The sequence below is a fragment of the Carex rostrata genome, chromosome 2 (genome assembly GCF_964058835.1).
Source record: "Carex rostrata chromosome 2, lpCarRost1.2, whole genome shotgun sequence".
Lineage (NCBI taxonomy): Eukaryota > Viridiplantae > Streptophyta > Magnoliopsida > Poales > Cyperaceae > Carex > Carex rostrata.
The window spans coordinates 4,289,704-4,308,956 of NC_135919.1; the positions used below are offsets into that span (position 1 = coordinate 4,289,704).

The 19,253-nt window shown below is 34.8% G+C and overlaps 1 long non-coding RNA gene across 1 annotated transcript; it reads right to left on the reverse strand.

Annotated features, from left to right (window-relative positions):
- Positions 1–5,769: 5,769 nt before the first annotated feature.
- Positions 5,770–6,425, reverse strand: LOC144548501 (uncharacterized). The gene is made up of 4 exons (XR_013509376.1): positions 6,407–6,425; positions 6,140–6,200; positions 5,921–6,018; positions 5,770–5,829 (listed from the first exon to the last, which is right to left on the reverse strand). It is a non-coding gene; the product is annotated as an uncharacterized LOC144548501 (long non-coding RNA).
- Between the last annotated feature and the right edge of the window lie 12,828 nt (positions 6,426–19,253).

Below are 19,253 nucleotides of genomic sequence, written 5' to 3' on the forward strand. Positions count from 1 at the left end.
TGGAAAGAAGCTATAAATAAAACCCAAATCAGAGTTTTGATTAGGGTTAGGGCTCACTCTTTACTGTAACAACATGTGGAAACCAAAATTCGGTCTAAATTAGTGTACTCTCTTCTCTAGGCCATAACAGAATTTATCGGTCCTCATTTTATTTGCACTATATTTTTATGTGTATACCCACCCACCCGTATAATGACCATCTATAGGTATAATCCCAGACAGTTAAGGCCAGTACAAAATGGAAATTGAAAAAAAAGGACATAATTTATCAGTGTTCTTTTTTTCGTATTGAGTGGAAATTCAACACGACAGCCTTCAAAATCGTCAAGCTTCCTAGCCTGCCATTGTCGCATTGCTTTTAGTTGAAACTGTAAAATTGGTAAAATCATTAAAATTAGAACTAATAAATAATACAATGTTATAGGAAAGTTTAGGCAGTAATTATTCCCAGCAAGCTGCAATTTGTCAAAATAAACACTTATGTTGAGTAATTTGTCGGAATCACATCTCGTTAAGTGTTCATGGTGTCTTGAGACTTGTTAACTCAGTTCGAGCAAAACCTCCAAACAATACATACATGCTATATATGCACAAGAATGAACTAGGAAATAGGAATGGTTTCAATTTCACAGTTTTCCAACTAGAAGGGAAAGAAAATATAAAGAAGAAACTAACTTATCTTGCATATATGCTCTCAGATAATAATCTATGTGCTCTTGAGCAGCAGCATGATACTCTCTCTGGTCCGACACAAAACCTGCAAAACCAGACCTGAACAAAAGTTTACAACCCCAAAGTACAATCCATATAAAAATAAGTAAAAAAAATGAGAGAGATTTAGAGTGGTATATTAGGAAAGATATCACCAGAGTATGAAAACAAAGCTGAAAGTTTTGTGAAATGAACAAGCCCCGGCATTAATGGCAGAGATGCTTTAGTGGATACTACTCTCTATATATGGGTCGGTTCCGTTCAGCTTGTCGGTACAAAGTGGAAAATACTCATCATTACCCCTAAGTACTGCACTGGTGCAAACCACTGCATATAAGTAATAGGAACTGACAAGTCTGTGTTCTATACCGAAACATAATTGCTTTTCTTCAAAGCATGTCACTAACATCTCCTACAGTTGGTTAACCCTCTACAAGAAAGAAAGACTGAAAATCAAAGCATGTCACTAACATCTCCTAGAGTTGGTTAACCCTCTACGAGAAAGAAAGACTGAAAATCAATCCTTTTTCCGGTAAGCACCTCACAAATATTGACAATGGGATCAGAGAAGAAGAAAACATACAGTAAGTGGCAGCTCTAGTCCGACACCCCGGCTTGGAACTTTGTGCGCTAGTTCAGACAACTAATGAACTTTTCTCACCTGAGAAACTCATATGCTTTCAGCAAAGTACCAAATTGAAAAAAATTAACAGATGTTCACAAATAGAACAAGAATTAATTACAAATTATAACAAAATGTTCAAGAATAAAAAGAGAGATTAAGAAGTCCTGATTTGTGAAAGTTGAAGCAGCATCACACCAAATGATGTTAACCCGCTTCTCAATAATCACTCTTTTTGCATTAATGGTGAACCAGCTCCCCTATTAGCAATTATATATCAATAATGAGCAAATAGGTAAATTAATATTTTAAATTATAAAATTGAAAATGAATAAAGTACACATCACCTAGCCTTCTTTGTTTTCAACTCCAAAGGTGCTAGCTTCACCCGGACAGCACACACTCTTGAAGCACTCCAGAGTTCAACTCAATGGGCATTGTCAAAGAAATGAATTTTGTACCCCTCGGCAGCATCTTCTTTGTTTCAATCACATCAAACAAATAAGTTGTTATTCAGCTACCAGTTAATGTGATATGAGAAGTCAAACTGAAAATAGTAAATAAAAAATAAGCTAGGTACTGTACTGGTGCAAACCACTGCATATAAGTAATAGGAAATGACAAGTCAACTCTCTGTACTGAAACATAATGGCTTTTTTTCAACCTAAAAATAAAAGCATGTCACTAACATCTCCTACAGTTGGTTAACCCTCTACGAGATCCACAATGCAATGATTAAATTTCAATATGGGGAAATGGAGACTGCAAAATCAATCCTTTTTACGGTTAGTACCTCACAAATATTTACTTAACTGGTACTTTTTAAAGACTATTGACAATGGGTTTAGAGAAGAAGAAAACATACAGTGAGTGGCAGCTCTAGTCCGACACCCTGGTTATGAACTTTGTGCGCTATCATACAACCCATGAACTACACCGCCCTGCAAAAATCATATGCTTTATGCAAAGTTCCAAACTGAAAACAATTAACAATTGTTCATAAATAGAACATGAATTAATAACAAATTATAACAAATTATTTAAGACAAAAAGAGAGATTAAGGAGACCTCATTTGTCACAGTTGAAGAAGCATCACTAAAGGATGTTAACCCCCGTTTATATAATCACCCTTTCTACATTAATGGTGAACCAGAGCACTTATTAGAAATTATATATCAATCATGAGTAAATAGGTAAAATAATATTTTAAATTAAAAAAATTGAAATTTATAAAGTACACATCACCTTGCCTTCATTGTTTTCAACTTGCAACAATTGTTCATAAATAGAACATGAATTAATAACAAATTATAACAAATTATTTAAGACAAAAAGAGAGATTAAGGAGACCTCATTTGTCACAGTTGAAGAAGCATCACTAAAGGATGTTAACCCCCGTTTATATAATCACCCTTTCTACATTAATGGTGAACCAGCGCACTTATTAGAAATTATATATCAATCATGAGTAAATAGGTAAAATAATATTTTAAATTAAAAAAATTGAAATTTATAAAGTACACATCACCTTGCCTTCATTGTTTTCAACTTGCAAGGTGCTAGCTTTACCCGCACACTCTTAAAGCACTCTATAGTTGGGCTCAATGGGCATTGTCACAAAAATGAAAGATGTTCCCCACGGATGCATCTTCTTAGTTTCAGTCACATCAAACAAATTAGTTGTTATTCAGCTACCAGTTTATGTAATATGAGAAGTCAAACTAAAAATAGTAAAAAAAAATATATGTTAGGTACTGTACTGGTGCAAAAACTACTGCATATAAGTAATAGCAACTGACAAGTCAGCACTTTGTACCGAAACATAATTATTTTTCTTCAAGCTAAAAATCAATGATGTAGCCCTCAGCAGCCTCTTCCTAGTTTCAGTCACATCAATCAAATAAGCTCTTATTTAGCGACCAGTTAATGTGACATGAAAAGTCAAACTAAACATTAGTAAAAAAAAAAATATGCTAAGTACTGTACTAGTGCAAACCACTGCATATAAGTAATAGCAGCTGGCAAGTCATCTCCCTGTACCAAAACATAATTGCTTTTATTCAAGCTAAAAATCAAAGCATGTCACTAACATCTCCAAAAGTTGGTTAACCCCCTACGAGATCCACGATACTATGATTAAATTTCATTATGGAGAAATATACACTAGAAATCAATCCTTTTTTACGGTTAGCACCTCACAAATATTTACTTAACTGGTACTTACTAAGCACTATTGACAACGGGTTCAGAGCAGAAGAAAACATACAGTAAGTGGCAGCTCTAGTCCGACACCCCGGCTTTGAACTTTGTGCGCTAGTTCAAACAACCAATGAACAACTCTCGCCCAAGAAAATCATATGCATTCTACAAACTACCAAACTGAAAACAATTAACGAGGTTCACAAATAGAACAAGAATTAATAACAAATTATAACAAAATGTTTAAGAAAAGAAGGGAGATTAACGAGTCCTGATTTGTTGAAGAAGCATCACACCAAAGGATGTTGGCCCGCTTCTAAATAATCACTCTTTTTGCATTAATGATGAACCAGCGCCCCAATTAGCAAATATATATATACCATCAGTAAATAGGTAAGATAATATTTAAAATTAAAAAATTGAAATCGTATAAAGTACACATCACCTTGCCTTCTTTGTTTTCAACTCCCAAGGTGCTAGCTTCACCTGGATAGCACACACTCTTGAAGCACTCCATAGTTGAGCACCAATGAACTACTCTCGCCAGAGAAAGTCAAACTAAAAATAGTAAAAAAAAAAAATATGCTAGGTACTGTACTGGTGCAAACCAATGCATATAAGTAATAGGAATAGACAATTCAACTCTCTGTACCGAAACATAATTGTTGTTCTTGAAGATAAAAATCATAGCATGTCCCTAACATCTCCAACATTTGGTTAACCTTTACAAGATCCACAATGCTATGATTAAATTTCAATATGGACAAATGGAGAAAGAAAATCTATCTTTTTTACTGTTAGCACCTTACAAATATTTAATTAATAGGTACTTCTAAAGACTACTGACAATGGGTTCAAAGAAGAGGAAGACTTGCACTAAGTGGCAGCTCTAGTCTGACACCCCGGCTTTCAACTTTGTGCGCTAGTTCAGACAACCAACGAACTACTCTCGCCCGAGAAAATCATAAGCTTTCAGCAAAGTACCAAACTGAAAATAATTAACAGAGCTTCACAAATAAAACAGGAATTAACAACAAATTATAACAAAATGTTTAAGAAAAAGAGAGAGATTAAGGAATCCTGATTTGTGACAGTTCCATAAGCATACATCAAAGGATGTTGGCACACTTCTAAATAATCACTCTTTCTGCATTAATGGTGAACCAGCACCCATATTAGCAATTATATATCAATCATGTGGTAAAATAATACTTTAAATTAAAAACATGAAATCGTATAAAGTAGACATCACCTTGCCTTCTTTGTTTTCAACTCCCAAGGTGCTAGTTTCACCCAGACAGCACACACTCTTGAAGCACTCCAGAGTACGGCGCAATGGGCATTCTCACTGAAATGTGTGAGGTACCACTCGGCAGCATCTTCCTAGTTTCAGTCACATCAAACAAATAATTTGTTATTCAGTTAATGTAATATAAAAAGTCAAACTGAAAATAGTATAAAAAAATACTAGGTATTATACTGGTGCAAACCACTTCATATTAGTAATAGCAACTGACAAGTTAGCTCTCTATACCTAAACATAATTGTTTTTGTTCAAGCTAAAAATCAAAGCACGTCACAAACATCAACTACAGTTGGTTAACCCTCTACGACATCTACAATGCTATGGATAAATTTCATTATCGAGAAATAGATACTGGAAATCAATTCATCTTACGGTTAACACCTCACAAATATTTACTTAACTGATACTTTGCAAAGACTATTGACAGTGGATTTAGAGAAGAAGAAAACATACAGTAAGTGACAGCTCCAGTCTGACACACCGGTTTTGAAATTTGTGCGCTAGTTTATACAACTCATGAACTACACCGGCCTTTATGCAACTCATATGCATTATGCAAAGTTCCAAACTGAAAACAATTAACAGTGGATCACAAATAGAACAATAATTAATAACAAATTATAACAAATTATTTAAGACATACAAATAGATTAAGGAGGCCTCATTTGTGACAGTTGAAGAAGCATCACCAAAGGATGATGGTCCTCTTCTAAATAACCACCCTTTCTGCATTAATGGTGAACCAGCGCCCCTATTAGTAAATAGGTAAACTAATATTTTAAATTAAAAAATTGAATTCATATAAAGTACACATTACCTTGCCTTCATTGTTTTCAACTCCCAAGGTTCTAGCTTCAGCCGGACAGCACACACACTTGAAGCGCTCTATAGTTGGGCTCCCAACGGATGCTCCGTTGGGAGGCCTCATTTGTGACAGTTGAAGAAGCATCACCCAAAGGATGTTGGTCCTCTTCTAAATAACCACCCTTTCTGCATTAATGGTGAACCAGCGCCCCTATTAGTAAATAGGTAAAATAATATTTTAAATTAAAAAATTGAAATCATATAAAGTACACATTACCTTGCCTTCATTGTTTTCAACTCCCAAGGTTCTAGCTTCAGCCGGACAGCACACACACTTGAAGCGCTCTATAGTTGGGCTCCCAACGGATGCACCGTCTTAGTTTCAGTCACATCAAACAAATTAGTTGTTATTCAGCTACCAGTTTATGTAATATGAGAAGTCAAACTGAAAATAGTAAAAAAAAATATATATGCTAGGTACTGTACTGGTGCAAACCACTTCATATAAGTTGTAGGAACTGACAATCTGCTCTCTATACCGAAACATGATTGTTTTTCTGCAAGCTAAATCAAAGCATATCACTAACATCTCATACATTCGGCTAACCATCTATGAGATCGACAATGCAATGATTAAATTTTAGTATCGAGAAATAGAGACTAGAAATAAATCTTTTTTTACGATTAGCACCTCACAAATATTTACTTAACTGGTATTTTCTAAACACTATTGACAATGGGTTCAGAGAATAAGAAAACATACAGTAAGTGGCAGCTCTAGTCCGACACCTTGGCTTTGAAATTTGTGCACTAGTTCAAACAACCAATGAACTACTCTCGCCCGAGAAAATCATATGCTTTCTGCAAAGTACCAAACTGAAAACAATTAACAGAGGTTCACAAATAGAACAAGAATTAATAACAAATTATAACGAAATGTCTAAGAAAAAAATGTAGATTAAGGAGTCCTGATTTGTGAAAGTTGAAGAAGCATCACACCAAAGGATATTGGCCCGCTTCTAAATAATCACCATTTTTACATTGATGGTGACCAGCGCCCCTGTTACCAAATATCTATCAACCATGAGTAAATAGGTAAGATAATATTTGAAATTAAAAAATTGAAATCGTATATAGTACACATCACCTAGCCTTCTTTGTTTTCAACTCCCAAGGTGCTAGCTTCACCCGGACAGCACACACTTTTGAAGCACTCCAGAGTTCAGCTCAAAGGGCATTGTCACATAAATGAATGAGGTACCACTCGGCAGCATCTTCCTAGTTTCAGTCACATCAAACAAATAATTTGTGATTCACCTACCAGTTAATATAATATGAAAAGTGAAACTGAAAATAGTATAAAAAAAATACTAGGTACTGTACTGGTGCCACTTCATATTAGTAATAGCAACTAACAAGTCAGCTCTCTATACCAAAACATAATTGCTTTTCTTCAAATTAAGAATAAAAGCATGTCACGAACATCTCCTACAGTTGGTTAACCCTTTACGACATCTGCAATGCTATGATTAAATTTCATTACGGAGAAATAGATACTGGAAATCAATTCATTTTACGGTTAGCACCTCACAAATATTTATTTAACTGATACTTTCCAAAGACTATTGACAGTGGATTCAGAGAAGAAGAAAACATACAGTAAGTGGCAGCTCTAGTCCGACACCCCGGTTTTGAAATTTGTGCGCTAGTTTATACAACTCATGAACTACACCGGCCCGCGAAAATCATATGCTTTCTGCAAAGTTCCAAACTGAAAACAATTAACAGGGGATCACAAATAAAACAATAATTAATAACAAATTATAACAAATTGTTTTAGACATACAAATAGATTAAGGAGGCCTCATTTGTGACAGTTGAAAGAAGCATCACCAAAGGATGTTGGTCATCTTCTAAATAACCACCCTTTATGCATTAATCGTGAACCAGCGCCCCCATTTAGCAATTATATATCAATCATGTGTAAATAGGTAAAAATAATATTTTAAGTTAAAAAATTGAAATCGTATAAAGTACACATCACCTTGCCTTCATTGTTTTCAACTTGCAAGGTGCTAGCTTCCCCGGGACAGCACACACACTTGAAGCGCTCTATAGTTGGGCTCAATGGGCCTTGTCACTGACATGAATGATGTTCCCCACAGATGCACCTTCTTAGTTTCAGTCACATCAAACAAATTAGTTGTTATTCCGCTACCAGTTTATGTTATACGAGAAGTCAAACTGAAAATACTAAAAATATATATATATATATATATATATATATATATGCTAGGTACTGTACTGGTACAAACCACTACCTATAAGTTATAGGAACTAACAATCTGCTCCCTATACCGAAACATGATTGCTTTTCTACAAGCTAAATCAAAGCATGTCAATAACATCTCATACATTCGGTTAACCATCTACGAGATCGACATTGCAATGATTAAATTTCAATATCGAGAAATAGAGACTAGAAATAAATCTTTTTTTTACGGTTAGCACCTCACAAATATTTACTTAACTGGTATTTTCTAAACACTATTGACAATAGGTTCAGAGAAGAAGAAAACATACAATAAGTGGCAGCTCTAGTCCGACACCCCGGCATTGAACTTTGTGCGCTTGTTCAAACAACCAATGAACTACTCTCGCCCGAGAAAATTATATGCTTTCTGCAAAGTACCAAACTGAAAACAATTAACTGAGGTTCATAGATAGAACAAGAATTAATAAGAAATTATGACAAAATGTTTAAGAAAAAAGGGAGATTGAGTCCTGATTTGTGAAAGTTAAAGAAGCATCACACCAAAGGATGTTGGCCCGCTTTTAAATGATCACTCTTTTTGCATTGATGGTGAACCAGTGCCCCTATTAGCAAATATATATCCACCATCAGTAAATACGTAAGATAATATTTGAAATTAAAAAATTAAAATCGTATAAAGTACACATCACCTTGTCTTCTTTGTTTTCAACTCCCAAGGTGCTAGCTTGATCCGGATACTATACACTCTTGAAGCACTCCATAGTTGGGCACTAATGAATTACTCTCGCCCGAGAAAGTCAAACTGAAAATAGAAAAAATATATATATACTAGTGCAAACCACTACATATAAGTAATAGGAAATGACAAGTTAACTCTCTGTACAGAAACATAATGGCCTTTCTTCAAGTTAAATATAAAAGCATGCCACTAACATCTCCTACAATTGGTTAACCCTCTACGAGATCCACAATGCAATGATTTGAAATATGGAGAAATGGAGACTGGAAATCAATCATTTTTATGGCTAGCACCTCACAAATATTTGCTTAACTGGTACTTTCGATAGACTATTGACATTGGGTTCAAAGAAGAAGAAAACATACAGTGAGTGGCAGCTCTAGTCCGACACCCCAGTTTTGAACTTTGTGCGCTACCATACAACCCGTGAACTACACCGGCCCGTGAAAATCATATGCTTTCTGCAAAGTTCCAAACTGAAAACAATTAACAGGGGTTCACAAATACAATAATAATTAATAACAAATTATAACAAATTGTTTAAATCAAACAGATAGATTAAGGAGGCCTCATTTGTGACTGGTGAAGAAGCATCACCAAAGGAAGTTGGTCCCCTTCTAAATAACCATCCTTTCTGCATTAATGGAGAACCAACGCTCCTATTAGCAATTATATATCAATCATGAGTAAATAGGTAAAATAATATTTTGAATTAAAAAATTTAAATCGTATAAAGTACATATCACCTTGCTTTATTTGTTTTCAACTCCAAAGGTGCTAGCTTCACGCGGACAACACCCACTCTTGAAGCACTCCATAGTTGGGCTCAATGGGCATTGTCAAAGAAATGGATGATGTACCCCACGGATGCATTTTCTTAGTTTCAGTCGCATCAAACAAATATGGTGTTATTCAGCTACCCGTTAATGTGATATGAGAAGTCAAACTGAAAATAGTAAATAAAAAATATGCTAGGTGCTGTACTGGTGCATACCACTGCATATACGTAATGGGAAATGACAAGTCAACTCTCTATACCGAAACATAATGGCTTTTCTTCAAGCTAAAAATAAAAGCATGTCACTAACGTCTCCTACATGTACCAGTTAATGTGATATGAGAAGTCAAACTGAAAATAGTAAAAAGAAATTTTCTAGGTATTGTACTGGTGCAAACCACTGCATATAAGTAATAGGAAATGAGAAGTCAACTCTTTGTATCGAAACATAATGGCTTTTCTTCAAGCTAAAAATAAAAGCATGTCACTAACATCTCCTACAGTTTGTTAACCCTCTACGAGATCCACAATGCAGTGATTAAATTTCAATATGGAGAAATAGACACAGGAAATCAATCCTTTTTACGGTTAGCCCTTCACAAATATTTACTTAACTGGTACTTTCAAAAGACTATTGGCAATGGGTTTATAGAAGAAGAAAACATACAGTGAGTGGCAGCTCTAGTCCGACACCCCAGTTTTGAACTTTGTGCACTAGTTCAGAGAACTAATGAACTACTCTCGCCCGAGAAGATAATATGATTTTTGCAAAGTACCAAACTGAAAACAATTAAAAGGGGTTAACAGATACAACATGATTAATAACAAATTATAACAAAAATATTTAACAAACAAAAGAGAGATTAAGGAGGCCTCATTTGTAACAGTTGAGTAGGCATCACACCAAAGGTGGTTGGCATGCTTCTAAATAATTACTCTTTCTGCATTGATGGTGAACCCGTGCCCCTATTAGCAATTATATATCAATCATGTGGTAAAATAATACTTTAAATTAAAAAATTGAAATCGTATAAAGTATACATCACCTTGCCTTCTGTGTTTTCAACTCCCATAGTGCTAGTTTCACCCGGACAGCACACACTCTTGAAGCCCTCTAGAGTTCGGCTCAAAGGGCATTGTCCCATAAATGAATGAGGTACCCCTCGACAGCATCTTCCTAGTTTCAGTCAAATCAAACAAATAATTTGTTATTCACCTACCAGTTAATGTAATATGAAAAGTCAAAGTGAAAATAGTATTAAAAAAAAACTAGGTACTGTACTGGTACAAACCACTTCATATTAGTACAAAGTACAATAATAATTATATGCTAAACATAATAATTAAAAAAAAAGTCAGCTCTCTATACCTAAACATAATTGCTTTTCTTAAAGCTAAAAATCAAAGCATGTCACATCAAACATATTTGCTAGCCATGAACTACACCAACCCGCGAAAATCATATGTTTTCTACAAAGTTCGAAACTGAAAACAATTAACTGGGGTTCACAAATACAATAATAATTAATAACAAATTATAACAAATTGTTTAAGGAGACCTCATTTGTGATAGTTAAAGAAGCATCACCAAAGGATGTTGGTGCTCTTCTAAATAACCACCATTTCTGCAATAATGGTGAACAAGCGCCCCCATTAGCAATTATATATCAATCATGAGTAAATAGGTAAGCTAATATTTGAAATTAAAAAATTGAAATCGTATAAAGTACACATCACCTTGCCTTCATTGTTTTCAACTCCCAAGGTGCTAGCTTCACCCAGACAGCACACACACTTGAAGCGCTCTATAGTTGGGACTCAACCGGCATTGTCACTGAAATAAATGATGTTCCCCACGGATGTACCCTCTTAGATTCAGTCACATCAAACAAATTAGTTGTTATTCAGCTACCAGTTTATGCAATATGAGAAGTTAAACTGAAAATAGTAAAAAAAGAAAAATATGCTAAGTACTGTACTGGTGCAAACCACTGCATATAAGTTATAGGAACTGACAATCCACTCTCTATACCAAAACATGATTGCTTTTCACCAAGTTAAATCAAAGTATGTCACTAACATCTCCTACAGTTGGTTAACCATCTAAGAGATCGACAATGCAATGATTAAATTTCAGTATCAAGAAATAGAGACTAGAAATAATTTTTTTTTACAGTTAGCACCTCACAAATATTTACTTAACTAGTATTTTCTAAACACTATTGACAATGGGCTCAGAGAAGAAGAAAACATACAGTAAGTGGCAGCTCTATTCCGACACCCAGCTTTGAAATCGTACAAAGTACACATCACCTTGCCTTCTTTGCTTTCAACTCCCAAGGTGCTAGCTTCACCCAGACAGCACACACTCTTGATGCACTCCGGAGTTTGGCTCAAAAAGCATTGTCACAGAAATTCATGAGGCACCACTTGGCAGCAACTTCCTAGTTTCAGTCACATCAAACAAATAATTTGTTATTCACCTACCAGTTAATGTAATATGAAAAGTCAAACTGAAAATATTATAAAAAAAAAATACTAGGTACTGTACAGGTGCAAACCACTCCATATTAGTAAAAGCAACTGACAAGTCAGCGCTATATACCTAAACATAATTGCTTTTCTTCAAGCTAAAAATCAAAGCACGTCACAAACATCTCCTACAGTTGGTTAACCCTCTACGACATCTACAATGCTATGATTAAATTTCATTACGGACAAATAGATACCGAAAATCAATTCATTTTACGGTTAGCACCTCACAAATATTTACTTAACTAATACTTTCTAAAGATTCTTGACACTTGATTCAGAGAAGGAAACATACAGTAAGTGGCAGTTCTAGTCCGACTCCCCGGTTATGATATTTGTGCACTAGTTTGTACAACTCATGAACTGCACCGGCCCGTGAAAATCATATGCTTTCTGCAAAGTTCCAAACTGAAAACAATTAACATTGGATAACAAATAGAACAATAATTAATAACAAATTATAACAAATTGTTTAAGACAAACAGATAGATAAAGGAGGCCTCATTTGTGACAGTTGAAGAAGCATCACCAAAGGATGTTGGTCCTCTTCTAAATAACCACCCTTTTCTGCATTAATGGTGAACCAATGCCCCTATTAGAAATTATATATCAATCATGAGTAAATAGGTAAAATAATATTTTAAATTAAAAAATTAAAATCGTATAAAGTACACATCACCTTGCCTTCATTGTTTTCAACTCCCAAGGTGCTAGCTTCAGATGCACCTTCTTAGTTTCAGTCACAACAAACAAATTAATTGTTATTCAGCTACCAGTTTATGTAATATAAGAAGTCAAACTGAAAATAGTAAAAAAAAAAAATATGCTAGGTACTATACTGGTGCAAAACACTACATATAAGTTATAGGAACTGACAATCCGCTCTTTATGCCGAAACATGATTGCTTTTCTGCAAGCTAACTCAAATCATGTCACTAACATCTCATACATTCAGTTAACCATCTACAAGATCGACAATGCAATGATTAAATTTCAGTATCGAGAAATAGAGACTAGAAATAAATCCTTTTTTACGGTTAGCACCTCACAAATATTTACTTAACTGGCATTTTCTAAACACTATTGACAATGGGTTCAGAGAAGAAGAAAACATATAGTAAGTGGCAGCTCTACTCTGACACCCCAGCTTTGAACTTTGTGCGCCGGTTCAAACAATCAATGAACTACTCTCGCCCAAGAAAATCATATGCTTTCTGCAAAGTACCAAACTGAAAACAATTAACAGAGGTTCACAGATAAAACAAGAATTAATAACAAATTATAACAAAATGTTTAAGAAAAAAGGGAGATTCAGGAGTCCTGATTGGTGAAAGTTGAAGAAGCATCACACCAAAGGATGTTGGCCCGCTTCTAAATAATCACTCTTTTTGCATTGATGGTGAACCAGCGCCCCTATTAGCAAATATATATCAACCATCAGTAAATAAGTAAGATAATATTTGAAATTAAAAAATTTAAATCGTATAAAGTACACATCACCTTGCCTTCTTTGTTTTCAACTCCTAAGGTGCTAGCTTCACCAGGACAGCACACACTCTTGAAGTACTGCAGAGTTCAGCTCAAAGGGCAATGTCACAGAAACGAATGAGGTATCACTCAACAGCATCTTCCTAGTTTCAGTCACATCAAATAAATAATTTGTTATTCACCTACCAGTTAATTTAATATGAAATGTCAAACTAAATAGTATAAAAAAATACTAGGCACTGTACTAGTGCAAACCACTGCATATAAGTAATATGAAATGACAAGTCAACTCTCTGTACTGAAACATAATGGATTTTTGTCAAGCTCAAAATAAAAGCATGTCACTAACATCTCCAACAGTTGGTTAACCCTCTACGAGATCCACAATGCAATGACTAAATTTCAATATGGAGAAATGGAGACTGGAAATCAATCCTTTTTACGGTTAGCACCTCACAAATATTTACTTAACTGGTACTTTCTAAAGACTATTGACAATGGGTTCGGAGAAGAAGAAAACATACAGTGAGTGCCAGCTCTAGTCTGACACCCCGGTTTTGTACTGTGTGCACTATCATACAACCCATGAACTACACCGACCCGCGAAAATCATATGCTTTCTACAAAGTTCGAAATTGAAAACAATTAACTGGGGTTCACAAATACAATAATAATTAAAAAATTGAAATCGTATAAAGTACACATCACATTGCCTTCGTTGTTTTCAACTCCCAAGGTGCTAGCTTCGCCCCAACATTCATGTCAATTGCTTTAGGGGGTACTTTCTTTATATGGGACGGTTCCTTTCATCTTCTTTAGGTACTGTACAATATAGTTAGTTAAATATAGTTTAGGTACCGCAAGGAAAGGTCACATGAGAGTTGCTAAAATGAGACTAATTTTCAGCAAAAGAAATCCTATTCTGCTAGCATAAAAAATCACAACAGATATATAGGGTTAGAAGAAAAGGAAACTTAACTTGTTCCAATGTTAATGGAACCCTAGAAGATCGAAGGATGCCCTCTGACATTTGATGTCATGCTCGTATGTCATCAGAGTTGCTCTTGTCATTTGGCATCAACGAAAAGATGTTGAATTCATTCTTTTAGCTTCAAGAGAAATTAATTAAAAATAATCAGAACACAGAAGTGTGCATGGCATCATTATCGATATCACAAAATTTAGGGTTTATCAACAAAAACAGGCCAGTCAGAGTCGGTGGAAAATACTAGACATGCTAGCTTGTACAAAGTGATAATTCTATCCTATGCAACTGATACAAGGTACGACATATTTAATTAAGGTAACGAAGGTAAACAAACGGCTGGGTTCAGGTTGGGCCAAGTCAGGATGTACCATAAAATATAGGCTACATAAATAAGTTCAATGAATAAAACAAGATTCATATAAATATATATATATATATATATATATATTACTTAGCTTGACCCTCAGCTGTGGAACCTCTTCTGACAATTCATCCACTTGGCACCCATCCATCCCAGATTCACATAACAGGGAAGGAAGCGTTGTATTTTCCATGTGGTGTCTCCTACTTCCTCAAAATTTCCAATAATAAATGCAATGATAAGTAAAACTGCGAATCACATATGTCATTTTTTAAGATAAGTTGCAAATTAAACCGATAAAAGTTTGACACAGTATATCCATCATATCGGTATGAACCACCCCAATTGTCTGCTTCACATCCAGTGTTGCACCATTTTCCAATGTTAATACTGTGGTTATTTTGGTAATTCACAATTACAATACAATTTCATACAAGTTACACAGTCCAGTATGGATGCACAGCAACCAGTTCTGCTTCAATTGCCTAAATTATGACCTTTACTAGAAAGAAAGAAAGAAAGAAAGAAAGAAAGAACTAACCTTGCAGACTATGTTCGTTCGAGTCAAAACCAACTCTAGTGGCATCAAATTGCTGATCATCAACCGAACAGAGCATAAAGCAGAGGAAAAACTAATATACTGGTCCACGTGAGACAGCTGGTGCATCTATCTATCTGCACACTCCTAGTACCAATATAGTTAAGCAGCCATAAAATAGTACAGAAAATAATATTTAAAAAAAAATATATATTTGAGCGGCAATGATTTACTAATTCTAGATCAGCCTGCAGTAATTTCAGTTGGAAAGAAGTTATAAATAAAACCCAAATCAGAGTTTTTATTAGGGTTAGGGCTCACTTTTTACTGTAACAACATGTGGAAACCAAAATTCGGTCTAAATTAGTGTACTCTCTTCTCTAGGCCATAACAGAATCTATCGGTCCTCATCTTATTTGCACTATATTTTTATGTGTATGCCCACCCACCCGTATGATGATTATCTATAGGTATAATCCCAGACAGTTAAGGCTAGTACAAAATGGAAATTGGAAAAAAAAAGGACATAATTTATCAGTGTTCATTTTTCGTGTTGAGTGGAAATATCAACATGACAGCTAGCCTTCAAAATCTTCAAGCTTCCTAGCCTGCTATTGTCGCATCTCTTTTAGTTGAAACTGTAAAATTGGTAAAATCATTAAAATTAGAACTAATAAATAATACAATGTTATACGAAAGTTTAGGTAGTAATTATTCCCAGCAAGCTGCAATTTGTCAAAATAAACATTTATGTTGAGTAATTTGTCGGAATCACATCTCGTTAAGTGTTCATGGTCTCTTGAGACTACTCAGTTCGAGCAAAAATCTCCAAACACAAAAATATATGCACAAGAATGAACTAGGAAGTAGGAATGGTTTCAATTTCACGGTTTTCCAACTAGAAGGGAAAGAAAATATAAAGAAGAAACTAACTTATCTTGCATATATGCTCTCAGATAATAATCTATGATACTCTTGAGCAGCAGCATGATACTCTTGAGCAGCAGCATGATATAAGTAATAGCAACTGACAAGTCAGCTTTGTACCGAAACATAATTATTTTTCTTCAAGCTAAAAATCAATGATGTAGCCCTTAGCAGCGCCTTCCTAGTTTCAGTCACACCAATCAAATAAGCTCTTATTTAGCTACCAGTTAATGTGACAGAAAATGTCAAACTGAAAATTAGTAAAATATATATATATATATATATATATATATATATAGAGAGAGATGGGCTATGGTGCATTGCAATGCATGGAGGGGTTTGTGCATTGGACCATAAATCTAAAATTCAAAATCCAAATGACCGATCCAAACCGTTCATCTTGTTCTCCATATTAATATGTGCTTGGAGACCAAATTTTACATTTTTCTGAATTTTTTTACTATTTATTAAGTATTTTACAAAATTGTTGATCCAACGGTGGCTTAACAAAACAGTAAAATCAGCAGCCACCGTTGGATCAACAATTTTGTAAAATACTTAATAAATAGTAAAAAAATTCAGAAAAATGTAAAATTTGGTCTCCAAGCACATATTAATATGGAGAACAAGATGGACGGTTTGGATCGGCCATTTGGATTTTGAATTTTAGATTTATGGTCCAATGCACAAACCCCTTCATGCATTGCAATGCACCATAGCCCATCTCTCTCTCTCTCTATATATATATATATATGCAAACCACTTCATATAAGTAATAGCAGCTGACAAGTCATCTCCCTGTACCGAAACATAATTGCTTTTATTCAAGCTAAAAATCAAAGCATGTCACTAACATCTCCATCAGTTGGTTAACCCCCTATGAGATCCACGATGCTATGATTAAATTTCATTATGGAGAAATATACACTAGAAATCAATCCTTTTTACGGTTAGCACCTCACAAATATTTACTTAACTGGTACTTACTAAGCACTATTGACAACGGGTTCAGAGCAGAAGAAAACATACAGTAAGTGGCAGCTCTAGTCCGACACCCCGGCTTTGAACTTTGTGCGCTAGTTCAAACAACCAATGAACAACTCTTGCCCAAGAAAATCATATGCATTCTACAAACTACCAAACTGAAAACAATTAACGAGGTTCACAAATAGAACAAGAATTAATAACAAATTATAACAAAATGTTTAACAAAAAAAGGGAGATTAAGGAGTCCTGATTTGTTGAAGAAGCATCACACCAAAGGATGTTGGCCAGCTTCTAAATAATCACTCTTTTTGCATTAATGGTGAACCAGCGCCCCTATTAGCAAATATTTTGTTATAGTAAGTTAATATTTGAAATTAAAAAATTGAAATCATATAAAGTACACATCACTTTGCCTTTTTTGTTTTCAACTCCCAAGGTGCTAGCTTCACCCAGATAGCACACACTCTTGAAGCACTCCATAGTTGGGCACCAATGAACTACTATCGCCCGAGAAAGTCAAACTAAAAATAGTAAAAAAAAAAATATGCTAGGTACTGTACTGGTGCAAACCACTGTATATAAGTAATAGGAAAGGACAAGTCAACTCTCTGTACCGAAACATGATGGCTTTTCTTCAAGCTAAAAATAAAAGCATGTCACTAACATCTCCTACAATTCTCTACGAGATCCACAATGCAATGATTAAATTTCAATATGGAGAAATGGAGACTGGAAATCAATCATTTTTATGGCTAGCACCTCACAAATATTTGCTTAACTGGTACTTTCGATAGACTATTGACATTGGGTTCAAAGAAGAAGAAAACATACAGTGAGTGGCAGCTCTAGTCCGACACCCCAGTTTTGAACTTTGTGCGCTACCATACAACCTGTGAACTACACCGGCCCGCGAAAATCATATGCTTTCTGCAAAGTTCCAAACTGAAAACAATTAACAGGGGTTCACAAATACAATAATAACAAATTATAACAAAATGTTTAACAAACAAAATAGAGATTAAGGAGGCCTCATTTGTGACAGTTGAAGAAGCATCACCAAAGGATGTTGGTCCTCTTCTAAATAACCACCCTTTCTGCATTAATGGTGAACCAGCGCCCATATTAGCAATTATATATCAATCATGAGTAAATAGGTAAAATAATATTTTAAATTAAAAAATTGAGATCGTATAAAGTACACATCACCTTGCCATCATTGTTTTCTACTCCCAAGATGCTAGCTTCACCTGGACATACACACTCTTGAAGCACTCTATAGTTAGGCACAATGGGCATTGTCACAGAATTGAATGATGTACCCCACGAATGCATCTTCTTAATGTCAGTCACATCAAACAAATAAGTTGTTATTGAGCTACCAGTCAATGTGATATGAGAAGTCAAAATGAAAATTGTAAAAAAAAATATGCTAGGTACTGTATTGGCCACTGCATACAAGTAATAGGAATAGACAATTCAACTCTCTGTACCAAAACATAATTGCTGTCCTTGAAGCTAAAAATCATATCATGTCCCTAACATCTCCAACAGTTGGTTAACCTTTACAAGATCCACAATGCTATAATTAAATTTCAATATGGACAAATCTCTACAGGAAATCTATCCTATTTTATGGTTAGCACCTCACAAATATTTAATTAACAGGTACTTTAAAAGACTACTGACAATGGGTTCAAAGAAGAGGAAGGCTTGCACTAAGTGGCACCTCTAGTCTCACACCCCGGCTTTCAACTTTGTGCGCTAGTTCAGACAACCAACGAACTACTCTCGCCCGAGAAAATCATAAGCTTTCAGCAAAGTACCAAACTGAAAATAATTAACAGAGGTTCACAAATAAAACAGGAATTAACAACAAATTATAACAAAATGTTTAAGAAAAAAAAGAGATTAAGGAGACCTCATTTGTCACAGTTGAAGAAGCATACATCAAAGGATGTTGGCACGCTTCTAAATAATCACTCTTTCTGCATTAATGG